Source organism: Equus quagga, chromosome 11 (assembly GCF_021613505.1).
Source record: "Equus quagga isolate Etosha38 chromosome 11, UCLA_HA_Equagga_1.0, whole genome shotgun sequence".
Classification (NCBI taxonomy): Eukaryota; Metazoa; Chordata; class Mammalia; order Perissodactyla; family Equidae; genus Equus; species Equus quagga.
The window spans coordinates 108773292-108783198 of NC_060277.1; the positions used below are offsets into that span (position 1 = coordinate 108773292).

General features: G+C 55.7%; 1 long non-coding RNA gene across 2 annotated transcripts; it reads left to right on the forward strand.

Moving 5' to 3' along the window:
• The first annotated feature begins 1597 nt into the window (after window positions 1–1597).
• Window positions 1598–6093, forward strand: LOC124247585 (uncharacterized). Of its 2 annotated transcripts, XR_006890772.1 has the most exons (4): window positions 1598–1895; window positions 3902–4051; window positions 4288–5678; window positions 5906–6093. It is a non-coding gene; the product is annotated as an uncharacterized LOC124247585 (long non-coding RNA). The 2 variants fall into 2 exon arrangements; XR_006890771.1 differs by having other exon boundaries at window positions 3902–5678.
• Window positions 6094–9907: the final 3814 nt, after the last annotated feature.

The following is a 9907-nucleotide window of genomic DNA, read 5'->3' on the forward strand; positions in this document are numbered from 1 at the left end:
CAGGGCTGCTGGGGACCCCATTAACCGGGTAAGAAGGAAGAAGATGCTTGACTGTGAAGCGATGAGTTTGCTTTCTGGCGTGTCGCTTTAGAAGTGGCAGGGGGATCTTCAGGTGCAGACGAGTTGGGGACGCAGGTGGGAGCTGTAGACGCACGGGTCATCAGTGTCCATGTGGCCCGTGATCTTCTCTGGTCATTTAAATCATGGCCTACTGTCTCTTCTCTGGCCTCCAGAAGCCACTCACCTCTGGAGGAGAATCAGCGAGCCACGTGGGAGGGCAGACTCTTCGCTGGGTTGGCAAGGGAGGCTGAAGGGGAGTCCCCAGGGAGGAGCCCCTCCGTGTGAGATGGGGTTCTCCAGGACCGAACAGCGCCCCCCACACAGGACAGCAAGGTCTTCCTCAGAGCTGCTCCCAGGCCCACGGCTGAGGGTGGATGGAGCAAAATGCCAACGGGAAGCCAACTGCCTCCCTGATTGACCTGGGGCTGAGAAGTCTAGAGCCTTCTTCAACATGATGACCTCAGAAAGCACAGACTCGTGAATGGAGGGAGACAGGAGGGAGAGGACAGTCATGGGGACTCAGGGGGAGGGAAGGAGCTCGGAAAGGGGGCGCAGAGAGGCGTCAAACCCCACCGACAGGCTGGACCAAGAGACAAATGATACAAACTTTGACCCGAGTCCTTTGGAAGCAACCGTACCATTTCTTCTAGTGACCTGGGGAGGTGGGTGGTCCCTCCTATCTATGGGCAGATACCCACCCCCATGTGCAGTCTCCTCCTAGTGGCTGGTCCGCACGTCCCCTCCAGCAAGCCCATCTTTGCTGTTCCTGAGACAAAGGCCTGCTGACAGGTGACCCTGGCCGGGCAGATTCCTCCTGCCTCTCCGACAGGGAATGGAAAATGGCTTTAGCCTCACCGGACTTGCCTCCTCATAGTACTGGGAAATTGCAAGGCTATTTATTCCCCTCTCCAGCTTGAACCCTGGATGCAGAGCCATAAGCCCACTTTAAAGGACACTGCCAAAGTCAAGAGGCCTCCTCTGTGACCCTGGTCGCAAGGCTCAAGGACCAGACGGTGCTTCAGAGAGGAGCGGTGGCTAAGGGTCAGTCTGGGATCACCAGTGCAGGCAGGTGATGACCTCCCAGATGAAACCAGAAGAGAGGGTGGGTCACGTGGACCCTGCCCGAGTGAGGGTTGTGGGGGAGTCGCTGGGGAAGAAGAGGGGAGACAGAAACCAAGGCTGTTTCAGGTGAGAAGGAAAAGGCCACGTCCCCTGCTTGGCAGCCTCTCCCTCACCACGCCAGAGACCATGGACCAATTATTCCATCAAGTCAGATATTAGAGAATCCAACTTCGTTAGAGCTTCAAGTCGCATGAAACATTCATCACGGAAACCTTGATATTCCGGGGAGAGACTTACTCTGGGAAGAAAAAAAACACACTTTCGTTTTCCTTTGAGGTTAATAGAAGGCTAATTTAAAAGCGCTTGGTTAATGAGAAAGCTAAAAATACCTCCTGTCGGATCACATGCCTCTGTCCTGGCCTCCACAGCTCCAGCCTCTCTGGAGGGAAGACCACACCTGCCTGGCACCAGCGTCCCCCCAGGGTACAGGGCAGGTGGGTCCCGAGGCGGCTGGCTGGTGCAGGGGGAAAACCGGGCCAAGGAAGTGGAGAGTCAGCGCTCCCTATCTGCCACCAGGAGGAAGTCTCAAGGGCTCCCGGGAGCGGGGCTTGGTGTCCCTGTGCTGTGGGCGTTGCCTCGCCCTGCCCTGCCTGGGCCGTTACCAGGAGGGTGTTTGCTGTGGGGGAGCACAGGGTTTTCCACCAGGTGAAGGACCTGGACCGCAATCCCTGGAGGTGGTCACAGCAGCTCACCCAGTGACTGAAGCCATAACGGTAAGAAAGATGGGGCTTCGAGGAAATGGGGAGAGGTCTGAGTCAGCCTCCAGGACTCCTGCGTGGAGTGTATGTGTGTGTGCGTGCGTGTGTGTGTGTGTGTGTCTGTGTGAGAGAGAGAAACCCAGAGAGGGATTTGATTTCAAAGAAGAGAAGAGAAGCCCTCAGGGCTGGCAGCTTTGGAAGCTGTTCAGAAGGTCCCACGCATCTAAGGAAACCGTCCCGGGAGCTCAGCAAGGAAGCCACCAGGCGCTGTCCCTCCCAGCGTCTCTGCCTGGCCCGGAGTCCAGGATGCTGGACGTGAGTTTGAAGCTGGCAGGGCTGGGGATCTCTCCCCACTGCGGCCCCAGACCCTGGACTCCAGAGAAGCCGTTGGTGGCCTCGGGATGGGCTCTGTGCTTGTGACATGCTGCAATCCCCTTTTCTCTGCAGCCAGGCTTTCCAGGAAAATAAAGAAGATGGAGGGAAGGAGAGCTGGGGGGGAAGGAAGGGACCTGTGCTCCGCCCCCGCCCCCCTGACATGCATGTTCTGCCCAGAGCTGACTCCTCCAAGGGCCTGGGTCTGCCCCTTCCTCAGGTGGTGCAGCCAGCACTCCCCCCACACCCCTCATGCCGGGTGCAGCTCCCATCCTGCTGAAAGATGCTTCCTTTCTGTCTCCTCTCGCCTTCGTCAGGGGCACACATATTTCCTGTTTGGAAGGCCACTGGCAGATGCTTTGAGTGTCAGAAACACATGCTGGGCTCTTCCCCCTCCCTCACCCTCCAACCTGGACCTGCTGGAGTGAAGGACAGGGCAGGTGTAGCCGCAGGCAGGTGGAAGGCAGAAGAGGGGAGCCCTACTCTGAATTCCTCTCCCCTGGGCTCCAAGGCCAGGAAACCAACGCCGGCTCATTAATCCATGCAACCACCTTTATTAAAGGCCCACTCTGTGCCCGACAAGGGATGTCACTGTCAACAAGGAAAGCAGCTCAGCTCACATAAGCAGGTAGAAACTAAACAAATAAATACATTTAACCCATTTATTGAGGAGTCTGAATTGTTAGAGCACACATACGAAAGGGCTCGATGTGTCCCCATAACTCCCCCCTAACTACGTTCTGTCCAGCCCCTTGCCTGCTCCCTTAAAGACATTTGGCCAAATGACACACGTTTTCAGCCATGCCCAGTTATTAGAGCCACCTCCTTCCAGTGCCACTCATTTTACGCCTTCAGTCTCAGTGAAATTCAGAGCTCTGTTCCTGCCTCCCTGTCTCCATCCTCAGCAGGCTAGACCTGGCCGTAGTGGTCGGTCTCGGCTAGTGGGTGGGGTCTGCTCCTTACCCCCTCCCTCCCTCCCTGCCTAAGGCCATCCCCTTGCTGGTGGCCTTTCTGAAAGTCTGACCTGCGTCCCTGGTCTCACTGTTAGGCTGGAGAGCTCATGGACCCTCTCCCCAGCACCATTCCTTGATCTGGGAGGCCCCCCTCCGACTTCTCCCCCCCATCTCCTTCCTTTCCCCCATCCCTTCCAGCCTCTTACCCCTCACCCAGCCAGAGACCTTCTTCGCTGGGGTACCTGCAAAATGGCTGAAGCCCAGCTCCCTTCCTCGGGGTTCACTCCAGCCAAGGCAGGGGCACACAACCTTGCTCACCAGCGGTGAGAGAGCAGACTGGGTCCTGGCTGCCCCTCCTGGGACCCAGCTTCTCTAGCCAACTCTGTCCCCATCCTGCTCAGGAGCAAGAGGCCGCAGGAAAATCTGTTGGCCACGCTAATGGCCAACCCGACAGGGGAGCCACCTTGGTGTGGAGAAGTTCCCCCCACTCTGCTCTTCCTTCCTTCACAAACTCTGCCCTTCAAGGGGCCAGCGTCCTCTATCCTTACCCTGATTTGGGGGGGCTGGGGTGGGGGATGATAAGCGTACTAATGGGCTGAGGTTTATGAAATGGCCCCTGTGTTCCAGGCTCGTCCACAACTCACTTAATTCTCACAACAACCTGTGACGTAGGTACTGTTGATATCTTCATTTCAGAGATGAGGACTCTGAGGCCCAGGGAGGTGAAGAACCGCGTCCAAGGTCACGGAGGAAGTGCCGGAGGCTGGATTCGGATCCTCCTGGGCTGGCTCGACAGCTATACCCTGCACGCTGGCCTCTGCTGCAGCAGCTCCTGAGCACTGAGGGGTGGGGGCAGTTCTGCCAACACAAAATGGGGCGTACTGAGCACCCTTCTCCTCCTTTGGGGACAGGTTGTCCCAAAAGCAATGGTCGGCTCTGGGAGGGTTTTCAGCGGAGTCAGGACAGACCCTAAGACTGGGTGGGGAGAAGCGGTTTGCACAGAAGGGGTTCTCTGGAAGAGAAGGGTTGCACAGCCAGCACTGCCTGCTTTCCTGCAACCCACCCATCCTGATTTCTCTTAGGTAGCAGAGGGGCACTGGGACCGGGGGGTGGCCCCATTGTTTTGGGGACTCTCCTACAGTGGCCCAGAAGCCTGTGCAGCAGCCTTGTGCCCAGCAAAGGGGAGGCAGCGAGTCTTCCGGCCTGCCCCTTCCCTCGGGGACCTGCAGACAGCGCTCCAGAATCGCGCCCGTCTGGGGACACATCGCGCCATGGAACATGAGCCTGTAATGTGCAGCTAACGTTCTGCGGACAGTTACACAGCAGCACCACCGCAGGGTCGGTGACACAGCGCGGGACCCCGCCCCCTCCCCGCTGCCCCTCTTACACATGCGCAGTGCCCTGCGTGCTGTGTCCAGGGCCCTTAGGAAATCAGAAAGGGGCCCCGGGGGCCAGTCCTAGGCAGCCTGGAGGAGCCAGTCTCCTCCTGCAGCACGAGCTTAAGGACCAGGGAACCCCATGGCTGTCAGATGGAGACCCGTGGCAGTGAACCCGCAGTTGTAGTCGCCTACAGCCGACACACCTGGGTTTAATTCTGATTCTGCTCCCCCTCCTAATAGTTCCTGTTTACGAACTGCTTTGCACAGGCACCCTGTCTAACCTTGAGAACAACCCGGGCGGGAAGGTGTTTCCCCACCGCGTGACTGAGGAAACAGAGGCCGGCTGTAGAGCTCCCATGGCAGACTGGCGTTCAGACTGCTCTGAGTAGTTCCAAAGCTCTCAACCCCCTGCCAGGGCCGAAGGCAACCCTCGAGTCCTCGGAACCCCATTTCCTCCGCCGTAAAAAGATGGACAGTGTTTCCCCGCTTCCCTGAGCTTCGAGAAGGTTCAGCATTGACAGAGGGCCAGGCACAGGGCTTGAACAGGGTTGTATTAGTTTGGGGTTTTCCAGAGAAACGGAACCAAGAGGATGTGTATACATATAGAAAGAGTGAGAGAGATTTAGTTCAAGGAATTGGCTCATGCAATCGTGGAGGCTTGGCGAGTCTGAATCCTGATGGGGGAAGGCTGGCAGACTGGATGCTCGGAAGAAATGCAGTTTGAGTCTAAAGGTGGTCTGCTGGCAGGATTTCCTCTTGCTCTGAGGAGGTCAGCCCTTTTGGTCTGTTAAGGCCTTCAACTGATTAGATGAGGCCCACCCACAATAGGAAGGGCAATCTGCTTTAGTCAAAATCCACCCATTTAAATGTTACTCTCATCCAAAAAACTTCTTCACAGAAACATCCAGAATGCTGTTTGACCACATATCTGGGCACAGTGGCACAGCCAAGTTGACACATAAAATCAACCATCCCAACAGTGAACATCTCCCCTGTAGCAGCCATTCTAGATGAAGGTGCTGCCCCCTGCTGTCAGCATCCACGGGTCTTCATCCTGGAGTGTGGTACCCAGGGCTGGTGTCCATCTGTGGATGGTGCGTCCATGGGAGTGAGGCGGGTTCATGAGTGAACACATGGGCATGTGCACAGCTGTAGAGGCACAGGATACCCCCAAGAGGGCGAGCCAAGCTGTGCCCAGACCTGCAACCAGAGGGTCCACTTCACTGGCCCATTAGGACTCGGGGTAGGATGGGGAGGGGAGGGGAGTAGAAGGAGACAGCCAGAATGGGGTTCAAATCCTGGCTCTTGGCTGCCACTCTAGGTGGAACACTGCGCCTCCCTGAGATCCGGTCCAGCCTCCGTGAAGCAGGAATAAGGACCCCAGCCGCACAGAGCTGCGGGGAGCATGTGCACCGGGGGAAGTAAAGCGCCTCGCTGGGCCCAGCCTGGCACACAGCGAGCGCAAGCGCCTTCCCTCCCCGCCCTTGCTGGAGAGAGCAGCACGTCCAAAGCAGAGCAGAAACTTAATTAGGATTGGAAAAATGTGAATTCCAAGGCTTATTAAATTCATGATATTTTTACTTACCATGTACCCAGAAATATATTTAGCAAAGCAATTTACACCATCACTGGCTGATGGATTGTGGTTTTCTAAGTTGAGTTTTAAGATGTAAATGGGCTCCAGTCAGGGCTTTGCCGGGAGAAGATGCTGCCTCCACACCGTCCTGGTCCTTTGGGCTCCAGCCTCACCTGGGCAGCCTCCGGGGATGAACAAATGGTCCACGGAGGCTCTGCTGCAGGCATCTCTGCCCGGCAGGGAGCGAGACGGGGCCGGCCCAGAGAGGCAATATAATAACAGTGGTAAAGCCGTTTATCAAGCACTTATCGTGTGCCGGATGCTGAGAGCTTTACCTCTGATAGCTCACTCGCCCCTCCCGGCAAGCCGGGAGATCAGGAGCAGCCGGGCACCTCTTCTCACCAGCGGTGCCACCTTGGGCAAGTTACTTCTCTCCTCCGCCTCTCTGCCTCAGTTTCCTCATCTGCGAAGTGGAGATAATAATGGCTATATGTGATAAGGGCTAAACCCAGTGCCTGGAACTTAGTAAATACTCGAAATTGGATATCAGGGAGGCTGTGCAAGGGCAATTACCTGCTCAAGGTCAAACAGCTAGTAAGCAGAAGCATCGCAATTCAAAGTCAGGCATACAGTCCCTGCAGGTCTTAACTGCAGGTGGGGATGGATCCGCAGTGCACCCACACCCAGACCAGGCCCCCGGGGCATCGGCCTTTTATGTCCAAGTGTCAGCATGGAGGAGTGGGCGTGGCGCTCAGTGAGGTTTGGCTTGGTCCTCCCCCAAAGGCACGTGCGCAGGAAGCCCTGGCCGGAGCCCTGCTTCTGTGCCCAGATGACTCCCAGGAAGATGGAGCCTCATGGTCCCGTTCCAGGCTCCCGGGGGCGGGTGGGGGGGGGATGCTGCAAGCATCCGGCCCAGCCCACTGTCCTCCCTCTGGAGTGTCCTTGTCCGAAACAAGGGCTTGCTGAAGAGAAGCAGCTGGCCTTGAAATTTTGTTTACTGAAATAATTTGCTTATGAACCAGAATGCTAATACAAAGCCGAATATTGCCCGCACTCAGATTAGATCACCACAAATTCCAAATGAATTGATTTGACTGTGCACAGAACTCCAGACTGAGCAAGGCTGGTGAGCTCAGGATCCTCCTGCCCAGGTCAGCAAGCCTTTCCCAAGAGAGGAGCTGGGGACCAGGATAGGCGAGTGGGAGGGAAGCTGGTGCCCTCCAGGGGGAGTCAAGACCAGCCCGGGAGAATCCTGTGAATTCTCCTTCCACTGTCACACAGGCCAGGCTCCCACACCTCTGGGACAGTGTGCAGAATGCAGCCACTCTCCCTCTCTTCCTTCCTTCTTTGCTGACCCCCAGGACCTGTGGAAAGCTTGTGCTTCAAAATGACACTTCCACCATGAAGCCACCCTGGATTTTCCCATGTGGAATGACTCCTTCCTTCCCATACTCCTGTTCATGCCCCCTCTCCATTTACGCTCTTAGTATAATTACAGACTCATCTGTAGCTCCTCGAGCCGGAAAACGGAAAGCTCCTGGAGGCCCGAACCCTTGTCTTTTGTCATCTCCAAGAGCCTCCCCACCTTTCCGCCTGGTGCTTAGCACATTTATTGTATGTGGTGGCTGCTCAAGAAATGTTTGTTGACTGAATTGAAATATATTCTAGAAGGGTGTTTTTAAAATTATATCAAGTAGAAAAAAATCCTTTGCTGAAAATCAACAGTCTAAGTGGAATTGGAGCCGGTATGGGAGGGAAGAACTCTGGCTGATGAGGGCAGCACCCAGGGCACAGATCCCGCCAGCTGGGCCTCCTCCTGGACCCTCCCCACCCCCAGTGGCCCCTTTGGCACCTCCACATCACCCCAGTCACCACCCACACATGGCTGCAAAACCAGCGACCAGGGCTGGCCCAGTGGCATCGTGGGTAAGTGCGCGCGCTCCATTTCAGCAGCCCAGGTTCGTGGGTTCTGACCCTGGGTGCGGACCTACAGAGTGCTCATCAAGCCATGCTCTGGCGGCATCCAACATACAAAATAGAAAAAGATGGGCACAGATGTTAGCTCAGGGCCAATCTTCCTCAGCAAATAAATAAATAAATAAACCAGCAACCAGCAGAATGACAGGGGCCCAGAACTTCCTCCCCAGGGAGGGCAACCCACTGCACTGGAAGTTTCCGGGAGACCCCAGCTGCCTGAGGCCTGAGAAGGGACCTAAGACCTAGAGTTAGGGACCTAACCAGAGAACGAAGATTCTGGCATCTCTTAATAGTGTCCGGTGGGGGCCCTGGAAGGGGCACAAGGACGGGAGCCACCCCATGCCTGATTCCTTGTGGTGTTATACAGGGGCTTCATGCAGCTGTCGACCACCGGGGGAATCGGGACAGTGTTTCGGGAAGCTGTGTTCTGGCCTTGCTCCTCCCCCAGCGGGCCCCATGCCACGTGCAAAGCAGTGGGGCGGGGAGGGCCCAGTCCCTCAGGCTCGCACTCTCTCTCTCTCCAGCTGCCCCTCCAAGACCACCTGGCAGTGACCTTCCCCACACCTCCGGCAGGCAGTGGGGACCCACTCTAGAAGCCAAAGGACTCAGAAGTGCCCTCAAAAATCTGACTTGCAAATCAATGCTAGAGCGTTTAACAGGTCAGCCGTCAGGGCCACGTTCTCCACAGTGAAATTGGGCCATTACGCCCCTGATCTTATGAATTTGTCTGTAAAGGGTGGGGCCTCTTCCTCCTGGTGGCTGGAGTTGTCCACTGCATTGGCCACGGGGAGTGGCACCAGGGCCAGCAGCTGCTTGCTGGGGGCTGACTTTACTCCAGCCCTGGGGAAACCTGGCCTGTTCCCGAGACACCCCAGAGATGAGTGGAGGGTGTGGGGGCACCTCAGGAGGCACCTAAGACCCTCTCATTTCTGGGGGAATCACAGGAACGTGCACCCCAGGCAATTAGGCTTTGCTGCACCCATCCCAAGGTCAGGTGTCCCCATGTCGTCATTCCCCCACAGAAAGGACCTGCACTGCTCCTCCTGGCCTCTGCAGACATTGAATAATAACGACAACAACAGTAATAATAATATTAGGGCAAAATAAAGAACATTTAATACGGTTTTTATTTTCAGGTTATAAAAGTGATACATACCGATTATAGAAAACCTGAAACGTGGAGAGGTATAAGGACCAAAACTGAAATCACATAAGCCTCCACTAGAGGTAAACACTGCTCACGTCGGGTGCGTTCGTATCAAGACTTTCCCAGAGCGTGTGTGCACACCTGTGCATCCAGACTATAAAGTGCACTTGGCATCACACTGACCACACTTTTCAATTAGCACAATATTGTGAAACTTTTCCCACCCGGCTGCCTAGTCTCCAGCTCTCCCTCTCCTGGCCGCCTCGTCTTTTCTATTTGGCATTGGGTCGTCGATGGGGCGAAGGTCTGGCTGCCCCCACCCCTGGCCGGGAGAGAAGCCCAGCCTGGGAGGGAAGGAAAGATATACATGCATTAACCAACCGAGTCAACAGCTTATAAAGTTAAACACTTGAAAGGCAAAGAGATTCACAGTTAATCAAATAGTCAATTCGTCAGAAGGTTGAAGGAGATAAAGTAACAGCTTCCATTTTAAGCTTTAAGTGTTTAACAAGTGGAGTCACCTCCTATGTCCTACTCAGTAACCCCACCTCTCTCAGGAGCATCACCATCGTGGCCCCGGCTTGGCCTGCGCCCCCATCCACAGAAAGTCCCTTTACCCTTCA